The 16,582-nt window shown below is 38.8% G+C and overlaps 2 long non-coding RNA genes across 2 annotated transcripts; both read right to left on the bottom strand.

Moving 5' to 3' along the window:
• Positions 1–224: 224 nt before the first annotated feature.
• Positions 225–6,301, bottom strand: LOC120441664. The gene is made up of 2 exons (XR_005614168.1): positions 5,983–6,301; positions 225–2,246 (listed from the first exon to the last, which is right to left on the bottom strand). It is a non-coding gene; the product is annotated as an uncharacterized LOC120441664 (long non-coding RNA).
• A 19-nt stretch (positions 6,302–6,320) lies between these two features.
• Positions 6,321–8,053, bottom strand: LOC120441663. The gene is made up of 3 exons (XR_005614167.1): positions 7,974–8,053; positions 7,771–7,846; positions 6,321–7,490 (listed from the first exon to the last, which is right to left on the bottom strand). It is a non-coding gene; the product is annotated as an uncharacterized LOC120441663 (long non-coding RNA).
• Positions 8,054–16,582: the final 8,529 nt, after the last annotated feature.

Raw genomic sequence — 16,582 nt, 5'->3', positions numbered from 1 at the left:
GTATGGAAATGTCTCAGAGAGAGGGCAGCGGACTTTTGATCCACATTGTTTAAACACAGTCCTGGAGAAGATCCCTGAAGAATGAAAAAGAAATATACTGATACCTAATTCAATAATAAGTGTGATATGCTGATCCACTATAGATGTGAGGTTTGTTTTGATTGGAGTGTTGATGCTAAGAGGAAACTCAGGAGGCAAGAAAGACAGACTCAGACATGTAGATCTACATGGGCAATGTCTCCACAGAGACACGCGCCGAGACATCGGTTCTCTCTTTATTTATAGACAGCTCTTACGTAGCACATTTCAGGGCGCCACCCCTTGTGAGTACAAAACAACTCCTTACAAGGTGATAAGCATAAAACATATATGTTCAAACTGTCACAACAGGAACTGGTCAAGCTTATCTCAGTAAACTCAGCAAAGGGTGAGGCTTCCTATAGCAGCTTCCTCATGCAAGCTTTGTCAGCAAACACAGTATATGCAAGAGTTTAAATGAGGCTAAACAACTAGGGATTTTTAACTACAATAAGGCATAATACATATAAAAATTCTTTAACATTCCCTCCTGTTTTAGCTCATTTCAACACGTTTCACACTTTATTTCAGAACATGTTCTCTTGCTACTAGCATTTTCAAATATGTCGTCACTATGTGTTACTTATATTGCAATCTAGCTTTACAGGTCATCTTTAGGATTTTTCTTTCTACACAAACATTTTCGTCTTCAGAGTTATCCTCACTGTTACTCAGATCGTTTTTGTCATCCATTGGTACAGAAACATAAGCTGTCAATGATGTGGAAATCATTTTAGAAATCATCTTCCTGAGACATGGGAGAACACATGTAAAAAACACACAGAACAGTGTAAGCAGGAGTCCTATGAGTATTAAACCTTTATACAGCAAAACAGTCCACGAGCCACTTAGCAACCATTTCAACCAGTCTGTACCTCCGTCTACATATTCCTTTGACTGCACATTCTGAAACCGTTTTAAAACTTTTAATGCATCTGTCATGTTGCTAGAATGTACATTGTCTGGAATGAAGGTACAACAAGTGGTGTTAAACAGAACACATAGCCCGCCTTTTTCCGCCAACAGCATATCTAAGGCGACTCTGTGTTGCATTACTGAAATTCTGAGTGCATCTATCTCTTCATTTTGTGCTTTATTTATTTTACAAAAAGCATTCAAAAACAAACCAAAACGATAGTCTAACGTTTCTAAGCGTAACGTATTCTTTGCTGGTCCCACCCAGGGGAACAGGGCCAAAAGCACTTTGGTTCCTTTGGACCAGTGTTTGAATTCTTCAGGCACATCACTGCCCCAGACTGCATCATGTGGTTTTACATCAATCACATCCCTCTTTCGTCTGTTGTCCTCGGTAGTTGCAGTCACTTTGAAAGTGTGGTCAGAGATGAGAATCGGTGCGCACATTCCTTTTTGTTTGATACAGCAATGTTTACCCAATTTTTTCATCACAGGTGAAGTTTGTTGTTGTAAAATTCTGCACACAATCACGTCTTCTCTGGCGACTGATGGTCAAGTTCTCACAAGCAGGGAGATTGTAGTCCATCTGTGAGGCTGTAGCTGCCTTCAACAACACCATGTCTCTGTCGCTGCAATGTCCTGTTAGTGCTTTAAACATGATACACATACTCTGAGTGGGGTTTGGTGTTTTGCCATAGATACTTGCGTGAACTGAGGTCGCAGGCATGTGTGAGCAGATGTAACAGTTCCTTTCTGCAGTTCGATTATATACATATCTGTACCATGCGTTGTTCATCGAGGGGTGGATATGATCCAATGTCATCTCTCTCAGGTGTGAGTTATCATGTGTCCAAGCTCTTTTCTGGTGCTGTGTCAAATCCGGGCGGAGCCATAGAAGACATGCTGTGACTAGCACAGCAAGAGCAAGTGCTGCGAGGGACAGCTTCCTCATGTCGACCTGGCGCACCTAACCCCTCTGATAAGTAGACTAAAGGCAAGAAGCAAAGGGCGGGCTATACCCAATCAGCCCTTCCTCCACCTTTCAGATTACCAGAGAGTAGGGGCGTCGGCATCTCTAGGCCAAGCTGTCACTCACTTTTTTACAGTGGCTTTGGTGGATCCACGACAGGCGCTCTGCTATTTTGCAAGCAGTGGGGGTCACAACCAGGACTTGATATGGCCCTTTCCACCTCAGCTCACTCCAAGACTTCCTGTTCAGCTCTCGGACCAGGATCCAGTCACCAGGTCGCAACCTGCAAGAGATTGGAGACACATCATCTGGCAGTTTATTGTTCAATACAATTTCTTTGTTCTGAAAAAGTTGAGCCATCCAGTCTGCTATCGCCATTTCTCTGGCAGACTTCAAAAGTGGTTCGCTTGTTATTGGCAAAGGGAAGGGTCTCCCATGTATTGTTTCAAAAGGTGACATAGGGCCACTTCCCTTTGATATTCTCATCCAAAGTTTCACTAAGGATAAACATTCTGGCCACGGTTTCTTAGTTTCTTCCATTACTTTCCTTAACCTTTGTTTAATTGTACCATTATTTCTTTCTACCAATCCTGCACTCTGTGGATGGTAAGCACAATGGTTTTTTAATGTGAAACCTAGAACTTGTGATACATTTTATATGACTTCATTCACGAAGTGTGTGACATTATCTGATCGGATCAAACTTGGGATGCCGTAGGTTGGAATGAAATGATTACATAAACACTTCGCTACTGATATAGCATCCGCTCTCTTTACTGGGTATATTTCTGGCCATCTAGAAAACACGTCAATTATGACCAACGATATTTTGACCCTTGACATTCGTTCAATTCTATGAAGTCCATGTGAATGGTATGAAAAGGATGTGATGGAGTAGGAAATGACCTCTCTTTGGTCTTAAGTTCCCTTGAGTGTTATGCTTTTGACAGATCATGCATGTTCTTATAAATTCTTTTGCCGAAGTTTCGAAATTTAATGTATAGAAGTGTTTTTAACTAATTAATTATACTCCCTCCTGTTGACACATGAGTAACTTCATGTGTCACAAGAGCTACCGTTTTTTGTAAAGACTTTGGTAGTATTGGTTTCCCATCACATATCAGCAGATCATCCTGTAGAATTGCTCCGCACCTCAACCATTTCTTTTGCTCTAGTAATGGCGCCGATTTTTGTTCATCTCTTAAAACATCCAGTGGAATTTGCATGGAGGTGTCAAACACCAGTGTGTCCACTTTTTGTTTCGCCGCTGCTTTAGCTGCTTCGTCTGCAAAATTATTTCCTTTACTTATGTCTGACTTGTCTGTTTGATGTGCAACACATTTGCATAAGGCTAGTTGTTTTGGTAAGGTAATTACATCTAATAAGGTTTTCAGAAAATTTCCGTGTTGTACCGGGCGTCCTGTTGATGTAACTATGCCTCTATTCTGCCATATTTTCAAAGTGGTGTACTGCTTAAAAAACATATTGGCTGTCTGTGTGTCTCTCTGTCTGTCTGCGTCCTTGACACAGTCAGCTCCTTTTATGGGCATGTAGTTCCTGTTACACACACGATTTCCTGTCACAGACATACCACAGGCACACATTTCCTGTTTCTCCAGAGTAATCGAACTCTTTGTTGAACTTTCCATATAGCGACAATAAGTGTCCAACATTTGAGAGTTGTCTCACATGTATCAGGTAAGACAAATTGGCTTAGATTTAAAATTGAAATGCGTGGGGTACTTGGATGATCAAAGTGTGGCCTAAAACAATGTCAGCTGACTTTTTTACTGCCTCTGCTGCAGCTGCACCGGTTTGCACACATGTGGGCAGGCCTGACACAACAGAGTCTAATGTGTTAAAACTGCTTTCATGTAACCTGCACTTCCATCTACATGTAAGTAGAAAGGCTATTTCCAAGTTACTGAATGCTTCTTCTTTTTTTCCTTTTGTAGATACAGCACTACATATTTTCTTAAGGCATTTTGGACAATTTCTATTTTGTTTTAAAAGAATTCATATATCTCACACATGTTACATATATCAAACTTCTAAGTTGGGAAAAAACTTTGCATTGCTCACAGCTCATAGCTCACAGCTCGAAAACTAGGCATCAGTAAATCATGTGCCTAATCATTTCTTGTCACTGTGATCCACAAGTATGATCACAAATCTGTTTTTCAAACCAACAAAACAAACAAACAAAAACAAAAACAAGTTGCTGATGGCATGAACGCTTTACACACATGAGTTGGGACACAAAAAGAAAAAGAACTGCTGTCAGAAACAAAGCAGAAGTGTGAGGAAAAAACTGAGCTCACAGGCTGCTGCATGTGTGAGCTTTCAATATCATGCAGCTTCTGCTCTTAAAAACAGAAAAATTAATACAAAATAAAGAGTGTGTAACTTGCTCATTAGCTTGGTAGTGTCCACATATTTAATTCAGCTTCTCAAAACCTGTAGCTTCAGCTGTTGTATACAGGGTTTGGCTTACTAGTTGCTAGTGTAGGTTTTGCTCTTCATCTTAACAAAATCTCATCTAGGATGACAGGTTTACAAGCAGGTCAAGTGTCTCTATGCACTTGATTAGATTTGGTATTTTCCTTATTTTCTTCATCTCATATATCTTTGTACTGAGTTTGAGTAAACCTTAAGCTTGAATCAGACTATTTTTAACAATTATCCACCTCACATCATAACTGACTGAGGTGCCTCTTCTTATTAATAGTATGTCATTATTATTGTTTTGTTTGTCCTTTTTTTATAACAGCAATAGTATATTACAATATACTACTATACTACTAATATACAATAGTTTATTATTTTATATTTTATTATGTATCCATCAGGCATCAGGGTGTGATCTGCAGCTTCACACCTTCCCAAGCTGGAGACATTTACCTTTTCACACTCTTTCCTTGGCTGAACAATGACACAGCCTTAATATACCTTTATGCATTTCTCTAATTTATTTAATATGTTTTGTGTGAATTATCTGCTTTCATTTATTCTATTCATTCAGCTTGGTTGTCTACTCAATTTTGGTTTTTTTGTTAATACCAATTTACAGGGTGTTATCCTTGCTGTTATTAGTTAGAATACCCTAAAGAGAAGTTCCAATTTAATTTAACCTTTTGTTTATTACACTTTATTCCTCTTGTATTTATATGAATTCAGTTGGGTCTGTATCCAGCCCTTTTTAGACTTTGCAAACAACTTTTTCTTCTCCTCTTCGCGTTTAGTTTTTTTTTTTTTTTGACACGTATTTCTTCTTTGAGTATAGATTCTAATTTAATCATAGCTTCTTCGGTACATTCTCCCGTCCGTTCGGTTTTAGGTAATTTACTTTTATTTCTCCATCTATTAGCACTTATTTTTCCTGCCCCGGGGCATATTTTTTCAATAAATAGCTCATGTTTTGTTAATTTCCCATTTTGATTCCCCATTTCTGTATTTAATTACTATTTTATTGTTAATAAGTTTATTTATTTAGTTATTATTCTCTTGTTTATTTATTATTCTCTTATTTTATATAATTTATACACAAAGTACAACAAATACAGCTTTCAATCCCTTGGCACGCTCGACTCGGGAGGGGGTGGTCACATGCCCTTCTACTTCTGCTAAACAGAAGCGATGTGACTTTATGAGATAAAACTCAACCCTTTTCCTTTGTCGCCAAGTCATGAACTGAAAACTGTGACACAGAACTAGTCTGGTCCACTAAGACCACAACGTGACTTAGTTCTCCAAAGTAGACACACACAGAGACACACACAGTTTCGAACGCGCAGCTGTTATTTAACTTCCAGGAATATTTCACGGCTATTCCTCAGCCTAAGTACTTATTATCCGTGGAGAGTCAAACCACCAGAATTTTCCAGAGATACTTTCGGCTATCTCAACAACCAATCCAATTCATTCAATCTCGGGTGAATGTGCCTAGACTCTTTTTAGTATTTCAGGCCTATTTTATTCTGTCTTATCGCAAGACATTTCACAATGGAGTCGTTTCTTACCCCTCCTGGGTTCTCTGGCTAGTGTTGAGGCCGCTCACTGGATCCCACCGCCGTGGCCCGGGGCTAAAGTCACCGACCTAGACCCGAATTTCACGTCCTAGGTTTTTTATCCTCCTCTCGGAGGGCTGTCGACAGTCTTGCGGTGCCGGGATCCCCACGACGTCAGGATGCAGTGTGGACCTCAGGTTAGGGAGTCACGAACAAATTATTCGATATATTTCCCTCCTGTGCTCGAAGGACCAAAAATGTTAAGAGGAAACTCAGGAGGCAAGAAAGACAGACTCAGACATGTAGATCTACATGGGCAATGTCTCCACAGAGACACGCCTTGAGACATCGGTTCTCTCTTTATTTATAGACAGCTCTTACGTAGCACATTTCAGGGCGCCACCCCTTGTGAGTACAAAACAACTCCTTACAAGGTGATAAGCATAAAACATATATGTTCAAACTGTCACAACAGGAACTGGTCAAGCTTATCTCAGTAAACTCAGCAAAGGGTGAGGCTTCCTATAGCAGCTTCCTCATGCAAGCTTTGTCAGCAAACACAGTATATGCAAGAGTTTAAATGAGGCTAAACAACTAGGGATTTTTAACTACAATAAGGCATAATACATATAAAAATTCTTTAACAGTTGATGAAGAAGTATAGAGAAGGTCAAGTTGAACTGTCATTGTGTTAGAGTTCCCAAGACAGGAACTGTGGTACTACATTAACAAGTCAGAAGTGGCAGAGAAGTATGTGAGGGTGGTGCATGTATGCATTTGTAACACTAATGTGTCTCTAATACTCTAAGACCAAAAGGTACTTCACCCAAATTTGATGCAAAAGAGCTCAATGATTTGGACCAGTAGGTTCGGCTACGTACAGGAGAGGCAAACTGAGTGAGACTCAGGCAACTGTGAGTTTTGAAAAATGCCGGCTTTGTATTTTTAGTCATCCAGAAACAAAAGAAAGAAAATTACAAACATACAAAACATTATAAATAAAAGTCTCTGTTTTTGGTACCAGTATTTTCCTCAGTGACAACCCTGTGGTACAATCACAGTAATCACTTTAAAAAACCCTTACCTGGGTGCACCCTTCTAAATGTACAAAGTTCACTTTCAAAATGAACCACAATATCAATTAGCAAAATCCAAATGGCAACATTTGTTTGTAACTTCATAGACTTTGTAAACAAGGTGCAACAACCATTAAGCTGGAAAAAGAAATCCAGCCGCCCACACCCACTTCCCTTCCTGTTCGTGGGATGTATAGACTCCGTAAAAAGTCCTTAAAATAAACCGTCCGTAAGTCCAGGGGGATGTGTGTGAAGAAAGGGAACAGTAAGTTCAAAGAGGCGTGGTGTGTTTTTGTTTTGTTGCAGCTGGCCTACCACACTCTGCTGTGCAGCACAGAACAAAGTCAAATGGTCCTTCAACGGGGTTGGCTCGCCATCGATTACAGGATCCGTTGCAATGCATCAAAAGGAAGATACAAAGGGAAACACAAAAAAAACCCTGACCTGTCAACGACAGTGTCATAGGACATATTAAGTTCTCATAAAATCACAGTTCACTATCACCTAAAATGTATTATTTGCAACGTTAGCCATGTTACAAATTGAAAATAAACAGTAAAACACACACTCTGCATTTGCTTCAAATGCTGTTTTTCAGTAGATTGAATAAAGTTTTCCACAAAATATTTTCAAACAATTATCCAATAAACACTGGAACATTCTGCTTGCAAAGAACTCATGAAAAGTGCAGATAAACAATTAACTATTAAAATACTTAGCTCACCGATCTCAGAAAAGAAAGGCGGAGCAGCGCGAGATGGCGCAGGAATGATGAATTGGCATTGTCTCTAACTCCCGACCTTCGTCGACCAAACAATGTAAAAACGAACCAGCTAGTTACTTGTCTTAGCAGTACACATACAATAAAACGATCTTTCATAAGCGGCGAGTGCTAACTCTCCCGTTTATATTACTCTTTTCCCATACCTCGTCTCAGTAAATCGCTGTGTCTTTTTCCTCGCTAGCGTGCTCATGAAGGGTTCGCGATAGAGAGAAGGAAAAGCCTGTGCTCTCTCAGACGGAGATGGCGGGCGGGGCCTTGCACCACATCTCAGTAGCTCATTGGCTTAGAGCAACTCACGTCTACTCCACAGCAGTTAACCCTTTAACTGCTGCACCTGTGGCTTATTCACCATAAACAGAGTGTAACTGCTAAGCTTAATGGTCCTTTTTTCATTTCGGTATATTTTATCCAAGCCATCCTTAAATATGGGTTACACATTGGTATAGTGGTGATGGACAGGCTGACAGAAGAGGTCAGTCTCTGCTGTCTGACATCATGACCTGTAATGAGAGTAGGGAGCAGCCTGGAGCCTGAAGAGAGCCTGAAGAGGTGGAGGTATGCTCTGAAGAGAAGTGGAATGAAAGTCAATAAAAGTAAGACAGAATAATTGTGTTTGAAAGGGGGAGGAGTTTAAATACCTAGAGATGACCATTCAAAGCAATGGACAGCGCACAAGAGAGGTGAAGAAGAGAGGGCAGGCAGGATGACTGAAGGATAACTGCATGAATGAAAGAGAAGATTTACAACACAGTAGTAAGTTCTGTTATGATGTATGGTTAGAACATGGTGGCACTGACAGAAAGACAGCAGGCAGAGTTGTAGACAAAGTTAGAGAGGTAACTGATGGAAACTGAAAACATTAGACAAAGGATGTTGAATATGTAGCTACTAGACAGAAGGAGAAGCAGAAGATGGGAGAGAAGATTCATGGATTCATGAAAGAGAATTGAGGGTTGGTGTGACAGTGGAGGATTCTAGGGACAAGGTAAGCAGATGACATACTCTGGATTTTCGTAAAGAAAACTCATCCCAGCTCCTTTACACTTAAGTAGCATGAAGCCTGTTAGACAAATCCAAGACTGTCAAGTAAAAGAATAATATTTTAAAGTTGCTATCTAATCACACATTGGGAACAAAATGTGTTTAGTAGATAAAAAACATCTGTAAAGTCAATTTAAAGTAACTGCTGGGGTGTTATTCATTTCTGCTCAGATTAAATTCTAAAGTCAGAGTGAAGCATGGTGTTAAAAAGAAAAAAGAAATGATAATGAGTACTCACAAAATGACTTAAGGAAATCGATAGGTTGATAAGTGCTGTTTTAATCGGGTTTCATAATCCTGCTGTAAATGAAAAACATATATTGAAACATCAATTAATCATTGAATTAAGCATTAAGTAAACCTTATATTACTGCAGCCTATTTACAAGAAATTGGATTTTTTATCTTGCATTTTTTTTACATTGATCCTGTGGGAAATTCCCTGTAGGGCCTTTTGCTATGGATCAAAGATGGTTGTATGAGACTCTACATACCCATACACCAGTGCCCATACCCATACAGTACCCTGCTTACCCTGGAGGATCTGAATTTTATTTTTGGTTCATTGTATCTTTATCTCAGTGAAAGTAAGTAGCTAATGCTAAGTTTTTGTGCTGGCAAAGTGGTAAATGAGCTATGAAGCAAAACTCCAGAAATAGAATTATATTTAAAGATTTACTGATGTGTGAATTCATTGGTGTACCAAGGGGATGGACAGATAAAGAACAATAGTCCGTATAGATGGACTAACTGGGGAACCTGTGGTGATGAAAAGCCAGTATGAGTGATTTCTCATCTCAGAGGTGTTATGCAGTCCCTCTGAAGACTGAAAAGATAGAGATGTCACAGTCCTCGTGCTTCCCAATTCTCTCGCCATGTGTTTATACATCACTCTGCATTTAATCATTAGTTATTCTAAATCTCTGGCTCTCTTCTACAATGTGTCTTTTATCCTGTCTTCCTCACATAAACCCCGGCCAGTCGTGGCAGATGGATGTCAACCTCTGAGCCTGGTTCTGCTGGAGATTTCTTCCTGTTAAAGGTAGTTTTTCCTTCCCACCGTCACCAAGTGCTTGCTCAGATTTGGTCATTTGATTGTCTCTATTATTGTATGGTCTGTACAACATACGGTAGCCTTGAGATGATTGTTGTTTTGTGATTTGGTGCAATAAATAAAATTGAAGTGATGCTGAGGCCTAGTTTTTTTTCCAAGCTTGCGTTATCTTTGGATAGCGTCTCCTGGAGTAATCTTTAGGTTAATTAGAACTTAATTTCAGTAATTGTTTTGACATTTTTTTGGTATTGCTGAAATTTTAAAAGGGGGAAAAGTTGCATGCAAGTGCAGTTACAAGCTCAAATATGTATGTGTATGAAAGTTTTAAGCAGGAAAAATGGCAACAGTATTTTATATAGACACCCAATCAACTGGCATGACTATGTAGAAAAAACTGTACACGAGTGTCCAGCAAAAAATATACATCTAATAGACTAAATATGCATTTAGGGCATTTTAAGTTTTATTTACTGTATTATCCCAAGAAAAGACAAGAGGAGAGACTTTGTGTAAATTCCGACACTACATACGTTTAAATTAGTGATGTCAAAGTTAACGCGCTAACGCGAATTAATCCGCCATCGCGGTCAACGCGATTAAATTTTTTATCACAATTAATGCATCTGGAGTGCAGAATGACTCGAAATCCCTGAAATGTTTCTGTCAATGCATTTCGGGCAGTTTGTCCAAGTAGAGTTACGGTCGCACATGCGCAAATGGGCAGTTGATCTGGTAGTGACGGGCAACTGAACCAATCAACTGAAGATGGAAGATGATAAATGCACATTGGCCCTCTCGATGGGAAATTTGAGTATTAAAAAAATAACAAGACGGAACAGTCGACCAACATAAAGTATTATGCACATTGTGCAAGAATTAATTTTCTTTTCACCGAAGCACTTCCAGCTTTAAATATCACATTGACATGAAGCATACGTTAGTCGGGGATGCTGCTAGCACTTTGGCTAACCCGTCACCCAGCATGCGACAAACCACTCATGGAGCATCAGGGACTCAGTAAGTCTACCTCGGACATATTGACTGACACAATTGCCAAGTGGATTGCAACAAACTGCAGAGCTATTAATATCGTTGAGAACACCCGCTTTACATAGCTTTGGTTCCTCGTTTCAAGGACTTGAATTGCCTCCCCAAGAGTGACAGAGAGAAAAAAATGAATGAAAAATCAAAATGAATGATATTTAATCGTGATTAATCAAAATTAATCCACAGTAACCCTGTGATGAATCTGATTGAACATTTTGTTTGACAGCACTAATATATATTATATATGCAATCCACTTGGCAATTGTGGCTGTGGCTACTATGTAGCTTGCCATCACCAGTGTGTGAATGTGTGTGTGAATGGGTGGATGTCTGGATATGTAAAGCGCTTTGGGGTCCTTAGGGACTAGTAAAGCGCTATATAAATACAGGCCATTTACCATTTTTACCATTAGAGTATACTTAACTATTAGTATATAGGTTTTTTAAAAAGTTGTATTTCACAGGAGAGAACCAGTGCTAAAAGATTGAAGAAAACTATTCAAATTCTCTTTGAATTTAAGCATTTAACATTCTTTGTGTTTATTCTGCATTTACTTCATTATATTGCATAAATGTCAGTTACAAGCTTAAATATAAGGTTTAAAAAAATTAAATTGCAACCCGGCTGTTGATCAAGTAATTGCGATTAATCGTGATTAATTACAGAAAATTGTGAGATTAATTGGTTAATTTTTTTAATCTATTGACAGCACTAGTTTAAATGAAAACAAACAGCCAATAAATCAATAGCTAAATAAATGGTCAAACAATTAATCACACAGATTATGAGTCAAAGAAAACTAAAGTCAGTTTAGTTTCCTTGGTTTATCTCTAATAACATGCTGCTTACAGTGTTTTGGACATAGCCATCGTTACTCTCTTGGTATTTTCCTTCTTTGTTGGGGAATCACTTCTCAAAAGTACGTGTAAAAAAACAAGTACTGACTCGCCAAACGATCTATAGAACTTGCTTCATTTATTACTATTTAAGCAAATCAGTGACTTTTTTGAGGGGCTCAACATGCTTAAAAACTCGTGTAACTGGACAAGCACCAGTGGTGAAAATTAATATATATTATGACTTATGTCTTTGGCTCTTGCACAGTGGGTAGCACAAAAGGGTTCCATAGCACTACATTCAAACAGCTGTGTTTTACAAACACATACAAAAAAGCCTTATTGAACCATGCCACAAATCTGGTCTGCCATTTTGAATTTCATGTTCATTTTGAAGCAGTTCTAGCCATTTCCAGGCACTTTAGCAAACTCCTACAGAATTGGTTAGATTATTATCATTTTAAAATGGTAATTCAAAGTTTTTGAACATTCAAACTTTGACTCATCCATGGCAACATGGTGTTTTGCTTCACATGTCTGGAACACGTCCAGGCCTGGAGGCATCAAATCAGAGTCACAGTGTCATCAAGAGGCAGTAAAAAATCTGTACTAAGTGATAAACATTATCCAATATACGTGGCAATCGTGTTCTACACGTAACAACATGACATATAATTAGCTACACAGGGGGCACAGAAAATGTCATTTAACTTATTTGCACAACAGCCAATAAAAGTCCAGAACTTCTCCACTGCAGAATCATTCTGTTGCAGTATGCCTTTGCCGCAGTATGCCTTGATGTGCATAAATGTGTGAGAGCCCACTCATTGCTTCTTGCATTGCTTTTTACACTTTTAATTGTACTGGGCAATTTGATCTGACTTTGTCAGTGCAACTACCCTTAATAGAATATGGCTGCTGAGATGAAGATTTAATGTAATATGGAATGTAACTGTCAAGATGTATCATGATGCTCAAAAAGAACACGTCTTGGGCATGGTCTATGTGCTCTCACGTGCATGATTGCAGACATTCATAAGAACATACAGCTACAGTGTGCACATATTCTACAAAGGTGTGGATAGGTATATATAGACTTTGCTCATGACTCTGGTTGGTGTGTGGTTGGCTGATTAGCCTCTGAATTTGTTCTCTCGAATACATAAGAAATCTTTTTTTTGTTTATACTTTGGCAGTATATTAGGGATCACTGTCATGCTACAGATGCCTCCGTGATGGTGTTGTAAAATAGTTGACAACAAATACAAAGTGCACAGGACTATATAGTGCAGCCTACATTTCAAAACACATTGTTGAAAAATTCATATTATGTAGCACATTGCAATCATTACTTTACAAAGGAGTCTGAAAGTTAAACCTGTACCAATCATTGGCTGGAATTCTGAATGACACCAACTCTGATTACAGAATGTTTTAAAGTATAAAAGCTTGTGATTACTGTTGTTGTTGTCAGTGTGCATGCAGTGCAAAATGATGGCTCATTGCCTTTTCTATCACTTATGATACAACATGCACAAACCTACTTGCCACTGTTTTCACCATGAGAGCGCAAGTTGTACAGTGGTGGACTTAAGCCTACACTTGAATTCATGTTGTCACTGATACTAATTGTCCTGTTTGTGAAGCATTTAATGAGCACAATATGAGGTGAGCCTTTATGTTCTTTTCATTCAGCACTGGTTTTCTCCTTGGACCTCTCCTATGGATGCAATTTTTCCACTGAAATCATAAACACTGGCTTTAACTCAGGCAAAGGACACCTGCAGTTCTTCACATGCTGCTCTGCGTTTTTTTGTGATGCCCTGCATGAGGAGGAGGCCAGTCACTCCTGGGAAGGTTCACCACTGTTCCAGGTTCTCTTCACTTGTGGATAATGGTTCTCGCCATGGTAAATGGTAAATGGTAAATGGACTGATTCTTATATAGCGCCTTTCTACTCTCCCGGAGTACTCAAAGCGCATGCCACATTCACCCAATCACACCCATTCTCACAAGCACTTTCTCTAAACTGAGTGCTTTCTAACTACATTCACACACATTCACACTCTGATGGATGCATCGGAGAGCAACTTGGGTTTAGTATCTTGCCAAAGGATACTTGACATGCAGACTGGAGGAGCCAGGGATCAAACCACCAACCTTCCGATCAGTAGGTGACCTGCTCTACCTCAGGAATTACAGCCACTGGATGGCTTTGTAATCCTCTCCAGACTGATAGATAGACTATCAGTCTGGACTTTTATAAATCACCCATAAAACTAATCACACTTATGACTACAATTTGGGGATTGCACCCACACACTTTTTTGGCCCTTTTAGTAAACTTGGCCAATAGTGGAACTCGTGCTGTTTACACTGATGTTTATTTTGACTTGTACCCTCCAACAATCAGCAATTCTATCCTTGCTGCCCTGTCATACATAATGTTTTTGCATAATTCTGTGTTTAATAAAGTGTAATAATGAGAAATGATACAGGGAAAAAGCACTGAACAGGCTTAATGAAATGTATTTAATACTTAGTACAAAAGCCTTTGTTGGTCAAGATGCCTCCGGTATGGAGAAACTACACACATGCACTGCTCAGGTGTGATTTTGGCCCATCTTTATCATCCTGGTAGATAGTAGCAGATTTCTATCAAGAATGTCTTGGTACATTTTCCATTCATCCTTCCTTCAGTTTTATGAAGCATACCAGTGCTGTATGCTGATGGTGCCTCACTTCCAGGTTATGGCCCCAACAGTGCTCACTAGAACCGTAAGTAGTTTTGAAACTCTCCTACAACCAATGGCATCAGTATATTTTGCAACAATAAGGTTGCTAAGGTCTTGAGAGAGCTCACTGGTTTTACCCATCATGAGATGTTTCTTGTGTGAAATCTTGGTAATGAGACACACGTTTATAGGCCATCAGTTGGGACTGAACCAGCTGATATTAATTTGCACTTAGTGGCAGGTTTGCTTTCTAATTACTGACAGATTTAGTGTCATGACTTTCCATGCCCTTTGCGCCTCCCTTTCTTCAGGTGTTCAACACTTTTCCCCTGTGACATTTGTCATTATTACACATATGGTTTGATCTCTTTTCATGTGTGGACTGGATGGGTTGTTACCAACATCTGGTCAGAATTTCATGTTAATAGCACCTTTGAAAAAGTGATGTCACCTTTACCAGTATGGTGGTATCACCTTTATCAGTACCATGCTTTCTTTTTAGTCTCCCAGTTTCCAGCTACAGTTTCCTGCCACAGCTCTTGCTAAAGAGTCTTGCCGTGTCTTTAACTACTGAGCAAACAGAGCCCCATAGGTTTGACCCTAAAACCTGTTATGCAGCCAAATGCTGATGCTTTTGGTCACTGACAGGTGTCTGAGATTGAGCTTTAAGTTTTGGTTCCTGCCTTTATGGGTCTGTTTACAGCTTCTACAAAGATAGTGCATTGGTAACATCCCGCAACTTGAACAATTTAATTCGGCAAGGCTTTCTTTTTTTTTTTTTTAACTTTTTTTTTAAAATTATTGATCGTTCAATGATTTATGGTTAGGCAGAATACTAGATTCTTCTTCTGGGAATATTTCTTTAAAATATTTTTTTTTCTTTAATCCTCGGCTAAGGTACATATTATTATTTTATTTTTATTTATTTATTGTTTATTATTTTAATTATTATTTTTATTTTATTTACTTTAAAAATTACTTTAATATATTTTTTTTTTTTTGTTTACTTCTCAGCTAAGGTATATATTCTCTTTTATTACTTTGGGCTGGGTTTTTGTCCCTGACTGTGTGAACTGGTGAAGACTGAAGAACAGAATTAGCAATAAGCAGCCTGTAGTATGCTGGCCCTGAGAGGTAAAAGGCAACTTAAGAAAATACCAGCAAATAGAAAAAATGCTCCAAAAGCACACAAAACACAATGGAAGTTGAATAAAACACAATGGAAATGGAAAATATGGCAAAAAACAAAGAAAAAAATCCCTCTGGTTCTTTGTGAGTGTGTCTCAGTGCAATCCTTGGCATATTTTGGTTTCTGTCACTTGTGGTTATTGCTTTGGGGTGGTGTGTCGAGAGCCGTCGTTGTGTGCTTTTGCAACATTTTTCTGTTTTCGGATGATTTCTTAAGTTGCAGTCTGTTTGAGCTTTCAGAGCTACCAGACTACAGTCCTTTAACTGTCAAACTTCTAGACTTCAGATTTCCTGTTCAAGTTTGTGATAAAATTACTTTTCTTGGAACCATATTGTAAAAAGCTTTCAGGCCTGTCATCGGTGGAACCAGCTCCCAGTTTGTATTCGGGAGACAGACACTATCTGTACTTCTAAGGTTTTTGATAAAGCTTATAGGACTGGATCAAGTGACCCTGAACCATCCCTTAGTTATGCTACTGCACTAATCTCTTTTCACTGTGATTATAAAGCACCGCTTTGTTTAACTATTAGTAAATATTAAACTCAGCTTATTTCTCCTATAATGTAACTTTTGTCCTGTCTCTCTCTGTTCTCTTCTTTCCTCTCACCTTCAACCAGTCATGGTTGAGGGACAGGTGTCTCTTGGAAAAGAGATTTTAATTTTAGGGAGACTTTTACCTTAAGAGTAATGAACAAAGTGCTTTGAGGTGACTGTTGTTGTTGTTAATTTGTACTATATAAATAAAACTGAATTAAAATACAAAATTTGCATGTTCTCCCTGTAGCTGCATTGGTTCTCTCCAGGTACTTTGGCTTCCCTCGACAGTCCAAAGACACACATTGTAGGTTAG

Source organism: Oreochromis aureus, linkage group 9 (genome assembly GCF_013358895.1).
Source record: "Oreochromis aureus strain Israel breed Guangdong linkage group 9, ZZ_aureus, whole genome shotgun sequence".
Taxonomy (NCBI): Eukaryota; Metazoa; Chordata; class Actinopteri; order Cichliformes; family Cichlidae; genus Oreochromis; species Oreochromis aureus.
Note: the sequence above shows the minus strand (reverse complement) of the source record. Positions and strands in the feature narration are given on the sequence as shown.